Here is an 8,876-nt window from a genome sequence, read left to right on the forward strand (position 1 = left end):
CTTACGACATTGTCCCTTTGAGGGGGTGGGGGTGAATCTTAACTAGAGATCGTTTCAAATGCCAAAGACGATATTTTTGGGGTAAGCGATTTTGGAGCGTTTATTAACGCTAAGTAGTGAATTTTTAAAATTACCGTTGCGCGTGTGTAACTGGTACTAGTTCCAAACCGCGCGCCAAAATTTTAAATCCCTGAAACTTTGAGGAAAGGAGGTAGAGACGAATCATAGATAACATTGCCTTATTTAAAATCCAATCAAAAGCGATTACTGAATTTATGCTGACGAAGGCAATTACCTAGAGAAAGACTATAAACTCGGTTGTTTATTAACTGGATTTTTTTAGAAATAGGCGAATAAACTCATTACGTAACACATTAAATATGAAAAATACCAAAATTACAGTCAGGAGTTGACATTAATACTCTTTATAAATTCTGACGCTGACTTATTTGAGCGTAAACAACGCTCATAATGTGCTCAAGACGTTTCGACCGAGAATCTTCGGTCTTCTTCGGTTGTTATCATGGCATAAAACGGCTTTTTAACGGTTTCACATTGTACGCGCGTGCGAGTGACTAATACAAATACACGCGAACGCTGCGCGAGACTATGAACATTATGTAAGTGACTTATATACATCAGGGATGTCTATGTGTTCATTTCCCGCATTCTGGTCCCTCTGCGAATGCCACGCTTCTAGGAAAAGCCTCTTGTGGTAATCGCCTGACTTGTCCACCACCGCTGCATGATTGAAATCCATATTATGGCCAAACGTGTTCGCGTGTTGCGCGATCTTAGAGTTTTTGTCGCAAACACGGACTGTTCTTTGATGTTCTTTAATTCGAGTAGCTAACGCTCTGTCCGTTTGTCCATAATAGGTAAAATTGCAGTCAAAGCAGTTAACTCTGTAAACTACACATCTAGACTGGAATGCTGTGAGTTTGTCCTTCGGTCTGGGGAAGCGTGTGCGTAACGTGTTAAGTGGTTTAAAGCCAACTTTGACTCCGTTGTTGCGTTGATACGTGGCTATCATCGACATACCTGTACCACCATCGTGGAGGATGCGGGGCTGATGAAATCGCTCGGTCTTCTACAAACTCCATCACGATGGTGGTACAGGTATGTCGATGATAGCCACGTATGCTTAAAAAAGGAGTATGTGCAAGAGTTTCATGACCACCTCAACTCAATTAACCCGCACATACAATTTACTAGTGAGGTCGAAGGTGACGACGGCCTTTCATTTTTAGACACCGCAACAACTAGAGTGAACGGGCGCATACAGGTTAACGTCTACCGAAAGCCAACGCACATTGACAAATATCTAGATTTCAACTCGCATCACCCAACTCAACACAAGAGATCAGTGGTGAATACACTCCTTGAGAGAGCGAAAAATATCCCATCAACAAGCGCAGGGAAACGCAAAGAAAAGGAGCATGTGGTTAAAGTTTTGATGAACAATAACTATCCATTGCGGTTTATCAAGAGTTGTGATTCTCATCGCAAAGCTAATCGTCGTGTCTCAGACAGCAGCGACACTCCAAATGATGCCGCAAAATCGTTTGTTGTTCTACCCTACGTGAAAGGCGTAACTGAAAGAATCTCAAAAGTTCTACGCAACAACGGAGTCAAAGTTGGCTTTAAACCACTTAACACGTTACGCACACGCTTCCCCAGACCGAAGGACAAACTCACAGCATTCCAGTCTAGATGTGTAGTTTACAGAGTTAACTGCTTTGACTGCAATTTTACCTATTATGGACAAACGGACAGAGCGTTAGCTACTCGAATTAAAGAACATCAAAGAACAGTCCGTGTTTGCGACAAAAACTCTAAGATCGCGCAACACGCGAACACGTTTGGCCATAATATGGATTTCAATCATGCAGCGGTGGTGGACAAGTCAGGCGATTACCACAAGAGGCTTTTCCTAGAAGCGTGGCATTCGCAGAGGGACCAGAATGCGGGAAATGAACACATAGACATCCCTGATGTATATAAGTCACTTACATAATGTTCATAGTCTCGCGCAGCGTTCGCGTGTATTTGTATTAGTCACTCGCACGCGCGTACAATGTGAAACCGTTAAAAAGCCGTTTTATGCCATGATAACAACCGAAGAAGACCGAAGATTCTCGGTCGAAACGTCTTGAGCACATTATGAGCGTTGTTTACGCTCAAATAAGTCAGCGTCAGAATTTATAAAGAGTATTAACATTAAATATGTATACGGTCTTTTTCTGTTGACACTGATTTTAACTCCAATTTAATCTACCGCGCAGTTTGATTTTTAGGGATGTTGCGGTTCTCATCATGTTACTTGTCTAATATGGCCATGATTTAAAAATCTTGAAAGATTCTCCAATAGAACAGACATGTGCAAAAAACTTATCTGTGTGGGCTCTGGTTTTTCCAAAATATGATGGTAAAAAATCCTTGTAACAAATTGGTATAGCTAAGAAAGACCCCCCCCCCCCTCTCCCGCAGGAATTCACAGATTTTTACGAAAATACAGGGTCAGTCCAACGCTAGGGCGTGGCCCATTCTCAACCCCTTTAACACATGATGCTTCGTACAAGGTATCCACACCGAACTGATTGGCGGGGCTGTAATTTTCTCTGTGCGAATCATAGCACATTCCATGGCCAAGACTCAGGGTTGTAAGGCAATCACAGTTATCATCGTCCATCAAGTTAATATAGTTAAGAAGGACCCTCTTTTGTTAACGCAGGAATTCACGGCTTTGCACGAAAGTACAGCGTCAGTCCAACGCTAGAGCGTGGCGCATTCTCAACCCCATAAACACATGCTGCTTCGTACAAGGTATCCACACCGAACTGATTGGCGGGGCTGTAATCTTCTCTGTGCGTCTCATAGCACATTCCATGGCCAAGACTCAGTGTTGTATAGCAATCACAGCTATCATTATCCATCATAACCGACCTGACACCATTTTGCTCGCGGTACATGAATGAATCTTGGTCTCTCTCTGGCGCAGTCCCATTCAGCACCTCTGGATTCCAGGCCGGGCTTTGCCTTAGCACCTCACCGTAAAGCATGATCTGGTGATCATGGAATGCCCGCCAAGCCGCATGCGCAACTGAATTGCCGGAGTCAAAACTCCATTTGTACTCGGTTCCTTCCGAGTCAATGGCAAGCATCTCGGTGGAGTCTTCAATGGCGTCCAAAGGGAAGGCGACCGAAGCAGTAAGAATCGCTTGATCCACAATGACCAAATTCATAAGCAAGGACGTCACTCTCACCTGATGGCCACGTGGTATCGATATTATACCACCAGAAGGCTGTCCAGATCCCGTTCCCGTCAGAGGAGGGGAGAGTTTGACCTGCAGCAGATCCGAAGAAACTTCCAATCAATCAATCTTTCTTTATTTAATCACACGGTAAAAAAAGAATCATCAGTAAGCTATAAAGCTATACCGATATGTCAGAGATTCGATTTATGAATTCTCGTTTAAAGTGCCCAATGGAACCAATATCCCTTATTTGCTGGGGCAAATTGTTCCATAAAAGGGTGGCTTGGGCAGGTCAAGTTTACCTTCTAGATTTCTTAAATTGTATTCTGCGCGGCTGGTAGTGAATAATTGAGACAAGTACTCTGGGGCAAGTCTGTGTATTGATTTAAACATCATCAATGCTTTTTGCGTCTGACGACGTTTAGATAACTTCTCCCACTTGAGTTTTTCCAAAAGGAGGTTTGAGCTCGTATCATAAGGCGATTTGGTAATCACTCTGGCTGCGCGATTTTGGAGTTTTCGCAGTTTATCGCTTAACTGGCTGCTCAAACAATCCCAGACGGGGCTGCAGTAATCAAAATGCGGTAGTATTAGGGCATTGTAGATTTGTACCGCAGTTTTAGTAGAGATAAAAGGTCTTACACGTTTTAAAGCGCCTATAGATGAGGAAACTTTCTTAGATATTTCTTCAACGTGTTTTGACCAAGAGAGTCGATCATCAATAATAAGTCCTAACGATTTAGTATGATCAACCCTCTTGATTTTCTCCCCGTCCATTTCAATATCAAATTCGTCACTTTCAGTTTGTAATCTTAGCCTAGATCCTATTATCATTAATTAAGTTTTTACTATGTTTAGGCTTAGTTTGTTAGCTTTCAGCTAACAATTAAGGTTACTAAGTTCGGGATAAATATCTGATTTAAAATCAGTTAAATTTCTTGCAGATAAGGTTATGTTAGTGTCGTCTGCAAACATTCTTGGAGAGGCGTTAAGTAGGCAGTTAGGCAAATCATTAATGTACATTAAAAATAGTAAAGGACCTAGTATGCTGCCTTGCGGCACACCGCAGGTAATTGTGCTTGCAGTTGAGAGATAACCATTGACATTACATGCTTGATTTCGATTGCTCAAATAGGATTGAAACCACTTGAGGGTATTGTGGTCAGCACCAAAGAACGACGTCTTGCGCAACATGATTTCGTGGTCAATCGTATCAAACGCTTTTTTGAGGTCGATGAAAACAACGCCATTTAGTAAGACAGACCAGCTGTTTGTTGCTTCAAGCAAGGCCGTTAGAGTGCTGTGAAGAGGACGAAAACCTGATTGGCAGTTAGCTAGCAGCTTATTGTCATTCAAATATTCGTAAAGTTGATCGCATATGATTTTTTCAAAAATTTTTGAAACCACTGGTATGACTGATATAGGTCGGTAGTTATTAAGATCTGATTTGATACCTTTTTTAAAAACAGGCGTCACTCTGGCTAATTTCCAGTCTGTTGGAAAAATTCCGGTATGGATGGATTTCTCGAATATGCCAGTAAGTGAAGGAGCAACGATGCTGGCGGCCATTTTTAACAATTCCGCGCAAGGAATCCTGTCGAGGCCAGCAGCCTTCCTATGATTCATTTTCGTTAACAAATTGTAAACAGTGTAATACTCAGGCTCAACATCAGTAGCCGGTATTTCTCGTGCTAAGCTTTGGCCGATATCAGTAAAATGTTTATTGAATGCTTCAGCCATGTCGACAGAAGAGTTGATAATTTGGTTTCCAACTTCGATTTCGGAAATATTAGATAACTTGCTAACTTCCAAAGTTATTATTGCAAAAAAGAAAATGTAAAAAATGTAAAACAGTATTAACTAGTGGTCGAAATAAGCTCTGAGCAAAGAAAGAAGAAGGGCGAAAAGTGATGTCTAAAAAAACGCCACCTTATGAAACTGGGATAAAGAAAAACCAACGTACATGACTCAGTGAACAATTATTTGGAAATTTATGAATTATAAAGCTCGAGATCACACTTCAATAGTCTGTAGTAAGTTTCAAGATGTCCGTAGAAGCAAACCACCCAAATGGAGGATGGTCTGCCTGCGATGGAATACACTAAACAGATCGATAGAAAAGATTCCCCTTCCCCCCCCCCCCCCGAGTGGAGGGGGGGCAGATGTACATAGAAATATTAAATATCATTAAAAACTAAAAAAACTTTTGCTAAAGCCTACCTTCGTCGCAAAGGTGACTGTTCTGTTCATAGATTGGTAAACATTTCCCTCCGTTTAAACATGGCTGCTTGTCACATGAGCTCTATAAGAGAAATTTTTCAGTCACTTTTTTACCTGCAACATAAATCATGTACGCACAATCGAGATTCCAAAACGAGAATTTTAGTTCATTTTGAGTTAATGATATCCGTCTACTTTTAGCTACCTTGTGCTAATCTAAAAAAAAAAGTTATTTTAATAACTTTTTTTTCTTTTTTTCTTTTTTTTCTCCTACGAGGTTTAAAAACCTCGTAGGAGAGTCGCACTGACTTCGTGCTCAGACAACTACGTTTCGTTCCCCTGGTTTTGCTCACGCTTTAATTAACGACTTCTTCTTACAGTGTAGATTATCATCCAAAACTACATAAAGGTGCAATCTTTACAATGCAGATACGTGGAGCCGACAAAACACTGGTTTAAATATTAATCCCCTCAAAAGAGTTTAGAGTGCCTAAAACAATAAAATCAGAAAGAAGTGCATTTACTTGTAGTGCAGTGCCACTGATAGGTTTAACCTTGTCATAGAGGTTACTGTAGTGTCGCTCACCGCAAATTCATTTTGTAAATTTGTGAAAAGCTTTTGTAAATTGAAACCAAAAAACTCTAACTCCGTATTGTCATTGTTTAATTAGGTGCGAGTTCCATTTCAACAACTGATCAGTACGAACACTGAGCATAACAGTTTTGCAATCAAATAAAGAAACATGTAAAAAACAAACGATAGATTTATTTTTGATTAGCTTTCTCTCTCAGCTTGATTTTTGGAGAAAACATTTGCCTTAAAAAGGTTCTTTGTTTTACCAACTATTGAAATTCCCGTCAAAAAGTTAAGAGTTACTTCAAAATGAATTGTTTTTTCTTAAAACTGGAGTTCCCGCCAAGCCGCACAGAATTGGTTTCTAAAAACACGATTGCAAAGTTGTTAGTTACAGTAGTGAATTACTCAAGAGTTAGCGAAGAAAGCTATTCGATCTGTTGACACACAATTTCAATGTATAGAATATTTCTTTTGCTGGAAAAATTTTAACGTTTTGTATGATTTTTTCCTTCATTGTTTTTATAATGTTGGAATTAGTATACGCTTTGATTTTACGGAAGGCCCTTCAAATGCTAAATCTCTGTATAAACCCAAAGTATAAAAAAATACTCTTTGACCAAGGCCACATGACGGTTTTATCCAAAAAATACTTCAATTCACAGCTATAAATTAGTTTATCTTGCGTGAAGTTAATCTTGGAACCTTGGAAGTTCTTCACCTCGCACGAATAACCTTTCAGAATACTTAACCTTTCAGAATACTTATCAGTGAAATAATTAAAGATACAATGAAGTAAATCGTGCATGCTGAACTCACTCACCGCCACGGAGAAATGCTGAAAATTCTCATCGTCTGTCATTTTATCAGAAGAATCAAACTTGTCAGCTGCAAGTAGCTGGCATTCGTGTCCTCCAATCCCGCCATAGTTCACCGAAAAGCAGTTCTTGTTCAGCAAGCATTTCCCTCCACATTCAGTGGACGATTTGGCTGTTACAGACGCTAACTGCTCGGTATCAAGTCTTGTTTTATCATATTTGACAAAATTAGCGTAGCTTATACCGTTTGCAAGATCTCGGACTATTTGCTGCTCTGTTAGAGCCGCAAAATAAAGAAAAGTTAAGAAAAGTTCAAGAAGGACCGAAAATAGCTTCAAGAACGCCATGATGCGACTCAGTCCTGACTTAAAACTGAGAAATAAGGTGGAGGCATGATATATTAAGTAAGAATGAACTGACGTGTCTGTAACCATGGAAATGTTAAGGGTGTGCTCGATTGATGTAATTGCGCGGAATAAAAAATTAATAATTAAACAGGATTGTTCCAGAAAGTCCATTCCGGTCTTTGTACGTCAATAACTCGTTTTCCCGGTTGTGCAATAATCCAAACCACACGGTGCTTGCGCGCATTTTTTGGCCGTGGACATGCTTCCCCCTGCATCCCAGTGGCGTATTTTCGTAATCGGGCTACACTTCCGGCTGTTTTCATCGTCTATAAATTTCCCGGGAGTTTCGGGACACCTTGTCGAGTCGCCATTCGCTTTCGAATTACCTCACAGCTAGCAATCATTTCTTAAACAGGTACCAGTATAAAATAGTATTTCAGGAGAGTTGATCAAACGATTAGTTTCCTGAAATGGTATCCATAAAGCAACAGCGGTATTTTTAACCTGCGATTAACCATTGCGCTTCTGAGAACATCTTCCGACAAATAATATCACAAATGCCTTGTATCTTTAAATCTGGTAATAAATTAAGTATTTCTAGGCTGCTATTTTTCTCTTAAGGCGTCCTTTCTCATTTTTAGCACCAAATAAATTCATCTAAGCTCCCCTAATCAACAGTCTGCCACACAAGATCTTATTCAATGGCACAACAGGAGGGATAAGGGTGGAGAAAATGCCATTGAATGTTCGAAAGGAGTCATGATTCGTTTTTGTACGAAAAAATATATTAATTAAAAACATTACAAATACTTTAATGACTTTCTGTTGATCAAGGCAAAAACGAAACGTCCCCGGGTGGGCTTGAACCACCAATCTTTCGGTTAACAGCCGAACGCGCTAACCGATTGCGCCACGGAGACTTATTTGTTGCTAATGGAATTTTTGGTAATAAAAATTCAAAAGTTCGTCAAATTGTATCACGTGGTTCATTTCATTGTATGTTAACGAAACTTGGCAGTGATATTTATTTTCTGTTAGAACTGTATCGCGGAAAGGGGTGGTACGCTCTGGATAGCAATTTTTGAATGAACAGAACACTTAATAATTGATGTTATACTACCAGCTAAACAGAGAAATAGTAGATTATTAAAGGCCTTCTTAAAAAAGGGTTTTGTACATTACGTGTGGCCTGTTGGTTTAGTGGCATGATTCTCGCTTAGGACGGTCAATTAGGGTGCGAGTCCCGGGTTCGACTCCCGGACATGCCCGGAAGAATTTTTTTGAGGGACCAGGGGCTGTTGTCGGGTTGATTTACTCAAGGCAGAACAATGTTTTAAGAATCGCCGAATAATGACCTTTTTGATTGATAGAACATTTATTAGAAACGCAAAAAGACGCGCACGCGTTCTTTGTAAGATCTGACTTCGTGATTGACAAACGTCGTATGCCGATAAATAGATAGATGTGTAATATTTCTTTTTTTCTTATTATTATTATTATATTCTCGGTCTGAACGGTCGCGATCGTTTGGTCTATAAAAAAAGAAATACAAATCAATTTATTTTAACCCCGATTTGGACAAGCAAAAAAAAAAACCAAAACCCGTACTTCGTCAAATTAACTTCGCTCATGAGTCTATACCATATAGCTAACAGAGGTT

General features: G+C 40.0%; 1 non-coding gene and 1 pseudogene across 2 annotated transcripts; both read right to left on the reverse strand.

The window, feature by feature from the left end:
- Positions 1-2,738: 2,738 nt before the first annotated feature.
- Positions 2,739-7,224, reverse strand: LOC144656607 (uncharacterized; annotated as a pseudogene). The gene is made up of 3 exons (XR_013571329.1): positions 6,875-7,224; positions 5,478-5,559; positions 2,739-3,347 (listed from the first exon to the last, which is right to left on the reverse strand). The product of XR_013571329.1 is annotated as an uncharacterized LOC144656607 (transcript).
- Positions 7,225-8,062: 838 nt separating this feature from the next.
- Trnan-guu (transfer RNA asparagine (anticodon GUU)) lies at positions 8,063-8,136 on the reverse strand. Its single transcript has one exon. It is a non-coding gene; the product is annotated as a tRNA-Asn (tRNA).
- Between the last annotated feature and the right edge of the window lie 740 nt (positions 8,137-8,876).

The sequence above is a fragment of the Oculina patagonica genome, chromosome 6, assembly GCF_052425735.1.
Source record: "Oculina patagonica isolate OP01 chromosome 6, crgOcupat, whole genome shotgun sequence".
Classification (NCBI taxonomy): domain Eukaryota; kingdom Metazoa; phylum Cnidaria; class Anthozoa; order Scleractinia; family Oculinidae; genus Oculina; species Oculina patagonica.